A 14,504-nucleotide genomic window follows, 5' to 3' on the forward strand; every position below is an offset into this window, starting at 1 on the left:
TGTCTCTCTCAGTTACCTAGGGCAGATGCCATCAGGCCCTGGGGATTTGTCTACCTTAATGCTTCCTAAAACACCTAACACTTCCTCCCTTGTAATTGCGATTTGTTCTAACGGGTTTACACATCCCTCTGAGACACTACCAATCAACGTGTCCCTCTCCCTTGTGAATACTGATGCAAAGTATTCATTTAGGATCTCACCTACTTCCTTGGGTTCTAAGCATAATTCCCCTCCTTTGTTCTTGAGAGGTCCGACTCTCTCTCTGACAACCCTCTTGTTCCTAACGTATATATAAAATGCCTTGGGATTCTTCTTAATCCTGTCTGGCAAGGACATTTCGTGACCCCTTTTTGCCCTTCTAACTCCCTGGTTGAGTTCTTTTCTACTTTCTCTGTATTCCTCCAGTGCTTTATCTGTTGTTAGCTGCCTGGACCACATGTATGCCTCTTTTTCTTTTTGATTAGACCCACAATTTCTCTGGTTATCCATGGCTCTCGAATCTTATCTTTCCTGTCCTTCCTTTTTACAGGCACATGCCTGTCCTGCAGTCCTATCAACTGCTCCTTAAAAGACTCCCACATGCCAGATGTGGATTTACCCTTGAACAGCCTCTCCCAATCAACAGCCACCAAATCCTGCCTAATCCGGCTGTAGTTAGCCTTCCCCCAATTCAGCACCTTACCCATAGGACAACACTCATCCTTTTCCATGACAATCCAAAAGTTTACAGAATTGTGGTCACTGTTCGCCACATGTTCCCCCACTGAAACTTTGATGACCTGACCGGGCTCATTCCCCAGTACTAGGTCCAGTATAACCCCCTCTCTAGTTGGATTATCAACATATTGTTCCAAAGAACCTTCCTGGACACATTTTACAAATTCCTCCCCGTCCGGACCCCCAGCCCTCAGCGATTTCCAGTCTATATGAGGGAAACTAAAGTTCCTGGGTGATACCCTCTCTTGCAATATAGGAAATGCAGTAGTTGATTTGCATATAGCAAGGTCCCACAAACAGATAATGCTTATTTTTGTGATATTGATTGAGGGATAAATGGGACACCAGGGTTAACTCCCCTGTTCTTTTTGAAATTGTGGCAAGGGATATTTTGCATTCACTTGCCTTTTATTCATTTGTGGGTCATGGGCGTTGCTGGCTGATAAACATTTATTGCCCATCCCTAGTTGTCATTGTTCAGAGGGCAGTTGAAAGTCAACCACATTGCTGTGGCTCTGGAGTCACATGTAAGCCAGGTCATGTAAGGAGGTAGATTTCCTTCCCTAAAGGACATTAGTGAACCAAATGTTTTTTTTTCCTGACAATTGACAATAGTTTCATGGTCATCAGTAGATTCTTAATTCCAGATTTTTTTTAACTTGAATTCAAATTCCACCATCTGCCGTGGCAGGATTCGAACCTGGGTCCCCAGAACATTAGCTGAGTTTCTGGATTAATAGTCTTACGATCACACCACAATTCCATCGCCTGCCCTTTTTGCAAGAACAGTTGAGGTGCCAGTTCAACATCTCATCCAAAAGACGGCATCTCTGAAAATGCAGCACTCCCTCAGCAGTGCACAGGAGCATCAGCCTTTGCTTTTACCCTCAAGCTCTTGAGTGGGATGTTTCTGACCCAGAACCAAGAGCATAGCAGCAATAACGGAGTGGCGGAGAGAGAGAAGGAGAGGAACATACAACTGGGCAAACAGCAAAAAGGTCCTCGACCACAGGAGGGATAAAGGAGAAGTGAGGAGAGAAAGCGATAGATTGAGAGTGATAGAATGAGGGAGAGAATGAGAGAGCACTGTGAGAACAAATGAACAAAACAAAACTCAAGGCGTAACTTCACAGGACAGCATAAGTGATTGGTCATTGAATATTTGGTCTCCCCCTTCAAAATTGGGAAGTGGTCTAAAGTAGCACCAGGAAATTATAAAGTGTGATATTAGATTTATAGCTTAACTAGTTAAACTAATTAATACAACTACAAATCAGTAAAACATTGAAATTAGTTTTGTATAAATTCAAGGGAAGTCAGCAGATAGGATGGAGATAAAAATCAAATTACTGCAGATGCTGGAATCTGAAACAAAAACAGAAAATGCTGGAAAATCTCAACAGGTCTGACAGCATCTATGGAGAGAGAATAGAGGCAACATTTAGACACTGGAATATCCTTCGTCAGAGCTGATTACAAAGAAAATAGGACAAGGTTTATATTATAAGGCTGAGGGGGAGGGGTAATTGACAAAGATGACAGGGAAAAAAAGACAAAGAGAATGTAAATGGTGGTGATGGAGGTTGAGAAGGGCAATGATAGTGGCCCATTAAGAGATAAAAATGTATAAATGTGTAATAACTCCATGGAGGTGAAAGTCCCGTCACCAAGTTACTTTATTTACACCATACATCTGTACACAGCCAGCTCTCCAGTTGCTCCCTGCTGAATGCAGGCTGGGAGTCTGACATACCTGCTTTAAATAGGGAGCATGAGGCTCCCTGATTTAACCATCAATTAGGACTCATTAGGTAGTTCATACTCTAGCAAGCCAACCTCATTAGCCTGGCTGAAGTCATCGCAAAATGGCAGCACAATGGTAAGCCAGTGTTAAAGGACAACCTGAGACATGTAACCGATGGCCCTAATGGGGTGGCTCTGAAGGGTCTTCTGGATTTGAAACGTTGGCTCTATTCTCTCTCCACAGATGCTGTCAGACTTGCTGAGATAGAACGTAGAGAACATAAAACATTGAACGCAGAATAATACAGCACAGGAACATACCCTTTAGCCCACAATGTTGTGCCGAACATGATGCCAAATTAAACTAACCCCTTCTGCCTACCTTTGGCCCATATCCCTCGATTCCTTGCATATTCATGTGCTTATCTGAAAGTCCCTTAAACGCCCCTACTGTATCTGCCTGCACCACCACCCCTGGCAGCGCGTTCCAGACACCCACCACTCTCTGTGTAAAAACCTTGCCCCTTCACACCTCGTTTCCCCCTCTCACCTCAAGTGCAAGTCCCCTAGTATTAGACATTTCAACTCTGGGAAAAAGATTCTGACTGTCAACCCTGTCTATGCTTCTCATTATTTTATAGACTTCTATCAGGTCTTCCCTCAGATTTTCCAGCATTTCCTGCTTTGTTGGGGAAGGATAAAGCTGATTGATGAATGGTTGGTGAGTCTGTCTATTTAAGTTTCTTTCGATAATTCTGTTAATAATCTAATAAATAACAGCATAGCAAGGAGATCACAGTCCCCAGGAATGCATAACTTCTTCCATGTGGCAACTCTAGAATGCTTCTCATTCACTGGCCAAGCACATGTGTGGGAATTGTCGATAGCTGGAGCTCTGGATTTCTGTGTTTAAACAGCAGCTGGTGTCTTTACGGTGTACGCACGCGGTTGAAAGCTACATGGATAGCACATGGGCAGCACGGTGGCACAGTGGTCAGCGCTGCTGCCTCACAGCACCAGGGACCTGGGTTCAATTCCCGGCTTGGGTCACTGTCTGTATGGCGTTTGCATGTTCTCCCTGTGTCTGCGTGGGTTTGCTCCGGGTGTTCTGGTTTCCTCCCACAGCCCAAGGATGTGCGGGTTAGGTTGATTGGCCATGCTAAATTGCCCCTCAGTGTCAGGAGGACTAAAGTAAATACGTGGAGTTACAGGAATAGGGCTTGGTTGAGATTGTGTCAGTACAGACTTGATGGGTCAAAAGACCTCTTTCTGCACTGTAAGGATTCCATTCTATTCTATGAGAAAAGCCCCCAGTTGTTAAGACCCAGGTCAGAAACTGCAAGGTGCTTTATGAAGTTTACTTAAACCATAAGTTTTATATTTGAATTTGGCACGGGTGAGCATAAGATATCATTCAAGTGACCCACTAACTTTTATCAAACAAAGTTTATTTAAAAACACAGTTAAAATATAATAAAAAGAATTAGAATAGTTTTTACAATTGCAAGATTCAAACATGATGCAGAATAATCCTTAACAGCTAGCTATCTGTAATGTTCCAAGTCAGACAACATCCTGCAAATATACATCCCTTTCAAGGCTTGACACAAAAAGCAAGTGTGCTCACGTGATGTTGGGTTCTCAGCTTCAGAACACCTGCTGTGAATTGGTCCTTGGAATGCTAGCTTAAATGTCTGAGTTTTCCCAGTGCTGGAACCCTCCAAAACACCTCTGAAGTGCGAGAGAGAGAGAGAGACAGAGACACTGCCTGCCTCCACCAGCCTCCACCAGCAACACACACACAGCAGAATTTCCAGTTCCAGACAGAGGGATAGAACACGGTTGCTGCTCTCCACTCCATGCTACCAGGCATCACCTGACCTGTCAATCATCCCCACATCAAGCTCCACTCAGCCATCCTCAAAGAACCCTAAAACCCCAGGACACTGCATTAGGCCAGATTAAAAATCAACATGATGTCATTTATACTGCCTCAGTAACAATACAGGACACTGGGTACAGACATTACTGTGCCAATAAAATGCTTGGACCTGCTTGAAAAGTCTTCAGAGAAACATGATTAAACATTTCTTAAAGGCACAGTATCGTCACAAGCTCAACTAGAATTCAGAGCGTTTATCAGGCATTTATTGTTGATTGGATTGCTGGGCTGGCTGCTGGGATGATGGGATTGTCTTGTGAAGGAAGTTTGAGCAGGTTGGGTCTGAGCTCCTTGGAGTTTAGGTGACCTTTTTGAAACATATAAGATTCTCAAGGTGGGGGGGGTTGCCAGATCCTGGAAGGATGTTTCATTTCACTGGGGAATCTAGAACCAGGATGCACAGTTCAGAAATAAGGAGCCACCCATTTAGGGTGGAGATGAGTGAGAATTTCTTTTCTCAGAGGGTTGTCCTCTTCCCTGGAGAGCAGCAGAGGCTGGGTCATTGAATATATTCAAGGCTGAGCTAGACTGATTATTGATCGACATGGGAGTCAGGGGTTATGGGGCGGGGCGGGGGGGGGGGGGCAGGGGGACGCGGGGGGGGGGCACGCAGAAAGGTGGAGTTAAGGCTCCAATCAGATGAGCCATTGTCTTATTAAATGGTGGAACAGTCTCGATGGGTCACATAGTCTGCTCATGCTCCTATTTCTGATGATCATATGGATTCCAGCCCGAAACTAATGTCCAGATACCTGTTCTCTATAAAACTATATGAACCGATTGATTAGATAACGCTTTGTAACTTGTGCCTGGATAGGTAATTATCCACATGTAAACTGTTTACTGCTTGATTTGATTCCAGGGATGTAGCAGGTGGAATACTTGCTCTGTGAAATGAGGCATGCAAACTTGTTGCGATGTGTGAGAACCTATGTGGTTGGCCAAAAAAGAATCAATCAAAATTAACATGAAGCGACGTGCAGTACCATAATGTCTCCACTGAGCCAAGGTTCCTGCTGATAATCATAACCTCGCTTTACTCCTGTCAGACAATGAACAGGATGATGAAGGATTGCATTCTAAGGGGAAAGGAAGGCAACAATTAAAACAAAAACAAATCTGCTACTTAGTTCACTTGTTCTGAGCAAGTGTTAAGTTGCAATACAACCCTTAAGTCCTGATGGCATTTGTGAACTCGGGCTGTCTTTCAACTCTGTTAATTATTTTGTAACAGCGATTCAAGATTTTTAAAATTCATCTATGGTACATGGGCGTCGCTGGCTGCGCCAGCATTTATTGCCCACACCTGGTTCCCAGAGGGCAGTTGAGAGTCAACCACATTGCTGTGGCTCTGGAGTCACATGTAGGCCAGACCAGGTAAGGGCGGCAGATTTCCTTCTCTAAAGGACATTAGTGAACCAGATGGGGTTTTTCCGACAATTGACAATGGTTTCATGGTCATCAGTAGATTCTTAGTTCCAGATATTTTTAATTGAATTCAAATTCCACCACCTGCCATGGGCAGAATTCGAACCCAGAACAATAGCTGAGTTTCTGGATTAATAGTCAAGCGACAATACCACTAGGCCATTACCTACCCTTAAGATGTCTAAAGCTTTCTCCCTAAGTTGCTATTTCCTTCCTTTCTCCCTCCTAACTTCAAAGTAAGGAATGGAGACATGACAGTTGTCCAATTTTTTGTCAGGGTTGAGTAACTGTTTGTTGCAAGTAACTCTCTCTGCTTTGTTGTGGCTGTTACGGCATGGTCAAAAGATTTCAGGCTTTATTGGAACAAAAGATATTTATTGAGAAGAGAAAGTTAGGTGCAGGAGTTTCCAACCTTTGGCTGCTCTGTAGCAACATGCTTACAACATGGCTTCCAGAATAACACTGCCTGAGAGAGGACTCTCTCTGGATGATCACTCACTCTCAATTTCCAATTGTCCCTTGAGTCAGGTGACTCACCTCTACTGTACTGTCTCAGCCGAGGGCTCAATTTCTGCCCCACCACCAAAGTAGACTCCATCAGTCTCACAGCGGACACAGAGGAATTCATGAGGCGAATGAGGCTGCGTGAGTTCTTCCATAAATGTCCTTACATCAATCCCTCTCTTTATTTTATTCTTGTTCATTCTTGGAGGAGTTGCCAAAACATTGAATTTATGCAAGAGGTGGCTAGATATAGCACTAGGGGCGAATGGGACCAAAGTTTATGGGGAGAAAGCAGGATTACACTTTTGAGTTGGACGATCAGCCATGATCGTTATGAATGGCGGAGCAGGCTCGAAGGGCCAAATGGCCTCCTCCTGCTCCTATCTTCTATGTTTCTGTGTTTCTATGAGTTATGCTCCATCAGGCAAGGGATGCAGAAATGGGTTTGCATATTTGAGGAGATTGGTTAACATTACGACGGTTGGTCTGGTGGCTATAACCTCTACTGTCACGATCCTAAAAGCACAGCGACAGTGGGACTGGTGTCAAACCCAGGACGTATATTCAAATTCCAAATATACTCGGCTTCCTCTGTGAATATCTGATGATCACTGAGCAATGGAATGATAAGCACTGTGAATGTATTTTCATGAAAACATTTCAGATGCTGACATGCGTAAGCATTTAAATAAAAAGGTAAATTTTCTGAGGTTGCCTGCCTGGTGTAGAGTCTTCCTCAATGAGATTGAGAGTTGGAGAATTAGAGAGAGGTCAGACAGCCACATTAGTGGTGTTCTTCCACATACAAATATCTGATCCACGCACAGAGACATGTTCCATACTGGGAGTGTACTCTTGAATAATTCACTTCTAAATTAAAATTAAATCTTTTCCTTTCATCTGCAGGCTTAGGAACACAACATACTAAACAACAGATGTTGACTTAGCCATTGAACCGGCACCACAAGGTACACTCAAATCAGGAGACCAGAACCAAACTGTACTGAGCCTAGACCATAGCTGCACTTCTGGGCCTCATTGCTATACGCACTGCCACTGTCTCCCATTTTAAAATTGGAATCAGATATTATTCAGGAACTTAGAAATTATCTCATCCATTAATTAAATTCAGCACTTGAGGCTTTGATTCACAGAATTGTGATTGGCCAAGAATAATTAGTCAGGATTACTGATGTGGGAAATGGTATATCATACTAACTTCAGATTGCTTTTTTTCCTTAATTTGTTGTAGAGAGGAAATTAGCCTTTGTTTATCTGCAGTGTGCATATGGACGCTTATTGGGAAAGATATTAAGCCGAGGATCTTTCAGATAGTAGCAAAAGATCCTGGCACTATTTGAAGAAGTGTCTCTCCAGTATTGTTTCAACACTTCAAAAATACTTCATTGGTGGCAAAGGGCTTTGGGACGTCCTGAGAATATGAAAGGCATTATAAAAATACAAGACTTCTTTTTTTAATGTGTCCATGTTACTCCTGTACTGGAGGGAACAGGCTTAAAGTTTAATGTTTACACTTATTTATTAGTGTCACATGTAGGCTTACATTAACACGGCAATGAAATTACTGTGAAAATCCTCCAGTTGCCACACTCCGGCACCTGTTCGGGTACACTGAGGGAGAATTCAGCATGGCCAATGTACCTAACCTGCATGTCTTTTGGACTGTGGGAGGAAACTGGGGCACCTGGAGGAAACCCACGCAGACATGGGGAGAACGTGCAAACTCCACACAGACAGTGACCCAAACCGGGAATCGAACCCGAGTCCCTGGCGCTGTGAGGCAGCAGTGCTAACCACTCAGTGCTAAGAATGGGGAAAAGTGTAAAGAAAAGTATTGTCCTCCCATTATCATACTTCATTTCAAATGTACCACTTTCCCACACCTGCACTTATTGGAAAGCCATGTTGAAATTACGTAACAACAGGACGCTTAGGCAAGTTAAGGGCGGCACGGTTAGCACAGTGATTAGCACTGCTGCCTCACAGCGCCGTGGACCCGGGTTCGATTCCCAGCTTGGTTCACTGTGTGGAGTTTGCACGTTCTCCCCGTGCCTGGGTGGGTTTCCTCCGGGTGCTTCGGTTTCCTCCCACGGTTCGAAAGACGTGCTGGTTGGGTGCATTGGTCATGCTAAATTCTCCCTCAGTGTACCTGAACAGGCGTCGGAGTGTGGCGACTAGGGGATTTTCACAGCAACTTCATTCCAGTGTTAATGTAAGTCTACTTGTGACACTAATAAATAAACATTAAAGGTAGCAGAAGGTACCTGGCACCTACACAACCCGTACCTCAACCCAAAAATAGTGCCTTCTGCTGAGGTGAAGGGTGAGTTGCAGGGATTTTGTTTGTGAAGCAGGTGAAGCAGTTGGTTCAAAGAGACAGATTTGCTAGTTATCTATTAATATTCAGCTGGTACAATGCCCAACTATGAATATGTTACACAGAATATTTAATGCTTTTTCCATTGCTAAGGCATTGCAGGTTATTTCCACAGTTGATGTTTGCATTTATTAAGCTTTCCGGGAACATTGAGTGAAATTGCTATTCCATCAATTACTTATTTCACGAGTCCAGTTTGTCGATTCAAAGAAGTGAACTGTCTCTTTGGTGCAGACATTTTTGCACAGCTCCCATGTAGATTTCAGGCCCAAAGAGACATGAACAATGTCAGTACTTCCACCATCCCAGCAGTTGGCATGAGTCAGGGTGATTGATCTCACTCACAGATGTCTCCATGGGTCACAGATGTCCTCATGTTAGTGTATTCCTCTGCCAGGTGATGCAGCTAATGAAGTAGCAATGAGCACGATTTCAGTCACCCTATCTGTCTCTCTGATAGAATCCCAACAGTGCAGAAAGAGGCCATTTGGTCCATCGAGCCTGTACCGACTCTCTGACTGGGCATCCCACCCAGGCAGGCCCAAACCCGTAACCCCATGTATTTACCCGACTATTCTCGCGAACCTACAGATCTTGGGACACTAAGGGGCAATTTAGCATGGCCAATCCACATAACCCACACATCTTTGGAGTGTGGGAAGAAATTGGAGCACCCGCAGGAAACCCACGCAGACACAGAGGAGACTGTGCAAACTCCACACAGTGAGTTATCCAAGGCTGGATTTGAACCTTGATCCTTAGCGCTGCAAGGCAGCAATGCTAATCACTGTGCCATCATTTCACACCAAGTCATGTCAGATCTCTCTCCTCTTTACCTACAGACCATACCATACAGAATATACAGCTTGGATTAGGAAGCCTTGAGTAGAGATTGGAATTAGAAATGTTTAGGAAACATTAGGGACCATATAGGGAACATTAGGGACCATAGGGGGCAGCACGGTGGCACAGTGGTTAGCGCTGCTGCCTCACAGTGCCAGGCTTGGGTCACTGTCTGTGTGGAGTTTGCACGTTCTCCACGTGTCTGCGTGGGTTTCCTCCGGGTGCTCTGGTTTCCTCCCACAATCCAAAGATGTGCAGGTTAGGTGGATTGGCCATGCTAAATTCTCCCTCAGTGTCCCTGAACAGGTGCCGGAGTGTGGCGACTAAGGGATTTTCACAGTAACTTCTTTAGAGTGTGAATGTAAGCCTACTTGTGACTAATAAATAAACTTTATATTCCAGTCTTCCCCACCTGGGTGTAAATAATCACCTCGGCAGAACAGAAAGTCAGGTAAGGAGCATTGCGCACCCTATCTAGAGTCTGGTGATTTTCAAACCTTTCATTTCAATGAATTTAAATGAATTAGAGAAACAAAGAAAGAAGGAAGTACAATGTTGGCATCCCCTTTCACCACAGGACATCTCAAGATGCTTGAGAGCCACTGAAGGCAGCACTGCTAGGTTGAGTGTTTTAACAAGTGAGCCTTGGACAACGCTGCAACCTGGATCCAGAGTCTGCCCTGTGCAAACGAAAAATGATGTGGAGATGCTGGCGTTGGACTTGGGTAAGCACAGTAAGAAGTCTCAGAACACCAGGTTAAAGTCCAATAGGTTTAATTATTAATTAGGTCAGTCACCTGAGGAAGGAGCAGTGCTCCGAAAGCTTGTGCTGCCAAATAAACCTATTGGACTTTAACCTGGTGTTGTGAAACTTCTTACTGTCCAAACGAAAAATGTCACACTATCTGTAACCCCCCACGACTTGCCTGGGCTTGCAAAATCTGCCCTGGCTTGAGACAATTCATACCTCTTTAACCTGTGCTTAACCCTAATTCCACTCACATTATCTATACCTGTAAAGACTTGACTACCTGATATGACTCACATCCCAACCATTATCTTGTAATTGAGTTTGTGTCTATATATGCCCTGTTTGTGAACACAAGTCTCACTCACCTGATGAAGGAGCGATACTCCGAAACCTCGTGCTACCAAATAAACCTGTTGGACTTTAACCTGGTGTTGTGAGACGTCTTACTCTGCCTACCCCAGTCCAATGCCGGCAACTCCACATCAAATGAAAAAAAAAGACAAATTAAAGAGTAGCCTCTCTAAACTTCCTGCCCCTCACCTTGAACTTGTGTCCCCTTGTGACTGACCCTTCAACCAAGAGGAACAGCTGCTCCTTATCCACTCTGTCCATGCCCCTCATATTCTTGTGCACCTCAATTAGGTCACCCCTCAGTCTCCTCTGCTCCAATGAAAACAACCCAAGCCTATCCAACCTCTCGTCATAACTTAAATGTTCCATCCCAGGAAGCATCCTCCTGGCAAATCTCCTTAAAACTTAAAAAGACCCAAGTGTGGTGTTGGGATGTATACCAAGAGCAAGTATTCTGTCAGATCCAAGATATGTTGCTCTCACCCCTGACTCACTATGACCCATCTCTGCTAACAACAATTGCAGCGGATGCCCCCTCAACTGGATCAGGGGCAGTTTTATTACAAGAGTGGCTGGGTGAATGCCGCCGACCAGTGCATCACACATTGAGGAGACTGTCAGACAACAGGCCAGAATTTCACACTCTCGCACCATCATGCTTTGAGGCTGGGGGTGGGAGGGAGTGTGAAATTGAAGAGATGGGATTCCATCCCAGTTACTCCCCACCCAAACCATACAGTGATTCTGCATTGGGGCAGGCAAGACCTCAGACAGGAAGCTCACCTTTGTTCCAATTATTGGCCACTTAAGGGTCTGTTCGTACTCAGCCTCAAATTTTGAGTGTGGCAGGAGGGTTGAATCAAAGGAGCTACATCTTTAATGGGAAGTACCCTCCCTGCCCTGCGACCCCTTGAATATATCATGGTCCCCGGTACCCGGGCATAGGCTGTGATTTCCTTGTGCATTTCTTCTTCTGTACCCTGCAGCACTGTCACTGCAGGCACTTCACACTCAACTTCCCGTCCTGCCAAAGAAATTAATCCCAGGGTTGGTAGCCAAGGACTGTTGGAAGGTTCTGGACTGAGAAGAGTTTACAGACAGCGACAAGTTTCCATTATAATAGGTGGTCAGAAACCTGCCCAGGCTAAACAGAGGTGACAAAGTTTGGATCTGGGGCCATACCAAGAAGGTGCCATTGTCCAAGGGGATGATACACACCCCAGACAGACCAGGAGACATTGTCGCCCTCATTCCCTGTGGTGAACCTCGTATCACACATTTGAGGGAACGAGACGTTGACATCTGAGTACTTGAAACATCAGATGCTATAATTTTAACTGCAGGCCAATACAGTTAGCCCAAAGCAGAATGTAGTATTACAGTCACAGTAACGTTCGGAGAACTACACAAGGGGGTGTAGCGAAAGATCAACTTAATGTGAGGTAGGTCCATTCAAACGTCTGATGGCAACAGGGAAGAAGCTGTTTTTGAGTCAGTTGGTACATGACTTCAGGCTTTTGTATCTTTTTTCCAATGGAAGAAGGTGGAAGAGAGTACATCTGAGGTGTGTGGGGTCCTTGATTATGCTGGCTGCTGTTCCGAGGCAGCGGAAAGTATAGACAGTGTCAATGGATGGGAGGCTGATTTGAGTGATGGACTGGGTTACGTTCATGACCCATGATTATCGCTGTACCTTTCTGACAAGCTCCCATTATCTCTTCCATTATATTCTGTCCTACCATATAGTAACAATTAGGGGCCAGTACACCACAAGTGACTTCTTGGCTCGTCATTATTCTTCATCAATCAGGTTCAAACTGCCTGGTTTAAAATTTTCAAACAATGCTTGACTGTTAACTCTCAGTCACCTTTCTCCATGGTAACTGTTCTACCAAAGAGAGTCCACTTGCCAACCAATCAGGACTCTCTTCCCATACAGCATAATGTTGCTGTTTCTCCGAACGTTGGGATTCTTGCGATTGTCCTGATGAGTGCAAGATGAAAAACTTTGACAAAATGTCTTTTTTCAGCAATAACATTTCGTTATCTTGAGGATCACCTTTGAGTTACCCTTCAATCTCTTTTCTGTAAAAACACGGTCATTTTGAGTCATTTTAAGTGATTCTGATTTTTGCCACGTGTTGGTCTGAATTCTGTCTTTGATGTTTTTGTTTTTGAACAATGCTATTCATATCATGGCAGCTGCAGCTCCCACACTGGACAAAAGCTTTGTCTCTTTCCTACAGCTATTACACTCCCTTTGCCTTTTGCACCATGAAAGCCTTCATCACTTAATCTTTCCTACCTTCCAACCAATCCCAGACCTACCCTTTTGTTTTTTTCTTTCCCCGTTTTTCAACATCATAAAACTTATTTGATTTTTGATTTGATTTATTATTGTCACATGTATTAACATACAGTGAAAAATATTGCTTCTTGCGCACTATACAAACAAAGCATACCGTTCATAGAGAAGGAAGCAAGACAGTGCAGAATGTGGTCTTACAGTCATAGCTAGGTTGTAGAGAAGGATCAACTTAATACAAGGTAGGTCCATTCAAAAGTCTGACTGCAGCAGGGAAGAAGCTGTTCTTGACCTCAGACTTTTGTATCTTTTTCCCAACGGAAGAAGGTAGAAGAGAGAATGTCCGGGGTGCATGGGGTCCTGAATTATGCTGGCTGCTTTGCCGAGGCAGCAGGAAGTGTAGACAGAGTCAATGGATGGGAGGCCGGTTTGCGTGATGGATCGGGCTACATTCACGATCTCTTGTAGTTCCTTGCAGTCTTGGTCAGAGCAGGAGCCATACCAAGCTACAACCAGATACAACCAGAAAGAATGCTTTCTCCGGTGCAACTGTAAACGTTGGTGAGAGTCAAAGCTGACATGCCAAATTTCCTTATCACATTTCAAGTGTCCTTTACTTTTGAGGAAGAATCACGTTAATTCAGTTTCCATTATCACAGATGCCATCAGACATGCTGACCGGAACACTACCACCTCTCCCCGCACAGAATCGGAGCGGGCGAGGGGCTGACAATGGAAATCCCCGATGACCTGGCTCGGGAATTTCCAGTCTCGCTCGAGCGAAGCTGCAAAATCCTGCCCACTGAGTATTTCCACCATTTTCTGATTTCATTTCAGATTTCTAACATCCAGAGCACTTTGCTTTTATTTAGTTCCTTGCGCCTGTTCCACTGGCATTTCATTAATCACGGCTGTTGTTAAGATGGGCGGAAACGCCAAAATCTTTTCATGAAGTTAGCCTGGATCTTAAGTTTCATATTTGATTTTGGCATTAGGGTGGGCATAAAGTGTTTCATTCTAGCTATGATTCAAGTGACCCACGAGGAAGCTTTTATTTAAAAAAAAGCTTATTTAAGAATGCAGTTAAAATATAACAAAAAGGATGAGCATAACTTTTACAATCACAAAACTTAAACATGATGCTGTTCATTCTTAACAGCGAGCTATCCCTGTTGTTCCAAGTTAAACAGCACCCCACAGACACACACCTTTCTCCAGACTTGGCACAAGTATGCCCATGTGATGAGGGATTTGCAGCCTTTTAACACCTGTTGTGAATTGGTCCTTTCAATGTTGGGACAACTCTCCGAGACTCCCCAGTCTTGGAACTTTCAGAAAGCTCTGGCGTGAGAGAGACTCTGCCTGCTTCCACCAGCTTCTGGCAGCCCTGTGGAAAAAAGCTGTCCTCAGTCACATGCCATAAATTGTCAATCAATCTGAATCAAGCTCCACTGTGCAATCCTATGGGACACATTAAAACCACAGGACCCTGCATTACTTCAGATTAAAATCAGTATGATGT

The 14,504-nt window shown here is 44.3% G+C and overlaps 1 protein-coding gene across 1 annotated transcript in view; it reads left to right on the forward strand.

The window, feature by feature from the left end:
• The window catches only part of eda2r (ectodysplasin A2 receptor), a 239,797-nt gene extending 226,129 nt beyond the window's left edge, over positions 1 to 13,668 (forward strand). The window contains exon 11 of the mRNA XM_078211859.1: positions 13,642 to 13,668. The gene's annotated coding sequence lies outside the window, so the exon portion shown is untranslated. The remainder of the gene's footprint in view (positions 1 to 13,641) is intronic.
• Positions 13,669 to 14,504: the final 836 nt, after the last annotated feature.

This window comes from Mustelus asterias, chromosome 4 (genome assembly GCF_964213995.1).
Source record: "Mustelus asterias chromosome 4, sMusAst1.hap1.1, whole genome shotgun sequence".
Classification (NCBI taxonomy): domain Eukaryota; kingdom Metazoa; phylum Chordata; class Chondrichthyes; order Carcharhiniformes; family Triakidae; genus Mustelus; species Mustelus asterias.